Raw genomic sequence first — 2,019 nt, forward strand, 5'->3', positions numbered from 1 at the left:
ACAGCGCCCAGGACCAGAGTTCAGGCCCCATGACCGGACCCAAAAACAAAACAAAACAAAAAACCAGCATTGAACAGATTAATTAAAGGAGTTGAAGGCCTGGGTGGCCAGAGAGAAAAACTATGTATTTACTTTCTGCTTATCACCATAAAGAAGGCATGGTATAGAAAGCTCAAGAGTATCCTCTGAAAACACAGTCTGCCGCGACCAGGATGGGTGCGTGGATCACCGCCTTCCTAGAGGATGTCTGGGCCAAGGAGCTGGTGCGTGTCCTTTGCCGTTGGGGGCCTCGCCATCCTTATGCCTGTACTCAGCCCCCACACCAAGTACTCAGGCATGATCAATGCGGCCACACCCTACAACCACCCAGGGCCCCTCCGAGACAATGGGAACCTGCCAGATGTGCCCAGCCACCCCCAGGACCCCAGAGGCCCCAACCTGGAATGGCTGAAGAATCTGTGAATACCTCTGCTGACAGCTGACAGGGAGGTGAACCTCTCCCCTGGGGCCTCAATAAAAGTATGAAAACCACAAAAAAAAAGAAAAGAAAACACAGTGAGATGGCTATTTTGAAAAACACATTCAGATCATTAAATACTTAAATGCATAATTCCTGAATATTTTTCCTCCTCATTATTGAAGAAAGGGATTTTTTCCCTTTTTAACATTTTTATTGTTTCGAAGTGGCGCTGTAGCTCAAGTGGTAGAGCGCTCGCCTTGAGCTGAAGAGCTGAGGGACAGTGCCCAGGCCCAGAGTTCAAGCCCCACGACCGACAAAAAAAATTATTTTTTTTATTAGTATACATTAGCTACACAGGGGACAAAATTTTATTGTGACATTTCAACGCATGTTTACAACGTATCCCAGTCGATCTCATCCCCTATATCACTTCTTCCTTTCCAATTGTGTGTGTGTGTGTGAGTGTGTATGAGCATGTACACACTAATACTAGGGCTTCAACTCAAGGCATGGGCACTATCCCTTAGCTTTTTTGCTCAAGGATGACATTCTACTACTTGAACCACAGCTCCACTTCTGGTTTTTGGTGATTAATCATCGATAAGAAGCTTTCAGAAGGTCAGATGGTGTGAGCCATGGTGCCCAGCTTCCCACTTCTTAAAACAATTCGTTTCATTGTTGTATTTTATATATATGATCTACTTTGACTATATTCATCCCCATTCATCCTCCCTCCTAAAAGTATCTACCCCCCAACAGAGTTCATTTCTCTTTCCCTTCCCCCAACTCTCTATTGATCAACAACTATCACTGAGGGTCTTTATGCTATTTTCATGTATAGGTGCAGTATATCTTAAATTATTCACCCTCTATCTTTCTTTTTCCAAAATGGATGCTTTTAATATTCTCCAATTGTCAAGACTATATGGATTTTTCTTACATTTTACTTTATACATATTTATATAGAGATAGATATCTGTCTCTGTACTAGTTTCCCACTCCCCCCCATCTCATATAGCCTTTGGTACCCTGAAAATGAAGTAGCTCACATAAATATAAAGTTCTGTAGTCCTCCTCACTGACCCCTTACAACTTGGCCAAGCTCAAGTATAAGCGCAGTTTCCCGTTACTACACAATTTCAAAACTAGAAGTTTAATCTGTTTTCTCTATTCTTGAGTCAGTGAATGTTCTGTTGCTATTTGTGTCTCTTCAATTTCAACTTAAATTTCAAGTTAATGTCCTGGTTGGGTTTGGGGAGAGGAATATAGTGATTATTTTCTGGTTTTTGGTTTGTTTTGCAAAATTGACAGTGGTTTGGGTCACTAGGGAATTTGACCACATACAAGTCACCTACCCTCTCAGGGCCTCCCTGTGAGATAGCACAAATTTGTGGTAAGGATATGGATGTATGATGCATAGAGTATTGGGCACAGACTATCAGGACAAACCACTCATTTCAAGTTCAAGAACAGTGAAGGGCAGCCCTTCTTCACTCAACTAAGACTGGCTTGACACGGTGATTATACCATGTCAATGATTATACTTCTAGCAGTAATTA

At 42.2% G+C, this 2,019-nt stretch overlaps 1 pseudogene; it reads left to right on the forward strand.

The window, feature by feature from the left end:
- The first annotated feature begins 212 nt into the window (after positions 1–212).
- LOC138804178 (NADH dehydrogenase [ubiquinone] 1 alpha subcomplex subunit 3 pseudogene) lies at positions 213–462 on the forward strand (annotated as a pseudogene).
- Positions 463–2,019: the final 1,557 nt, after the last annotated feature.

This window comes from Dipodomys merriami, unplaced genomic scaffold (genome assembly GCF_024711535.1).
Source record: "Dipodomys merriami isolate MVZ:Mamm:240054 unplaced genomic scaffold, mDipMer1.0.p SCAF_36, whole genome shotgun sequence".
In the NCBI taxonomy this organism is placed as follows: Eukaryota; Metazoa; Chordata; class Mammalia; order Rodentia; family Heteromyidae; genus Dipodomys; species Dipodomys merriami.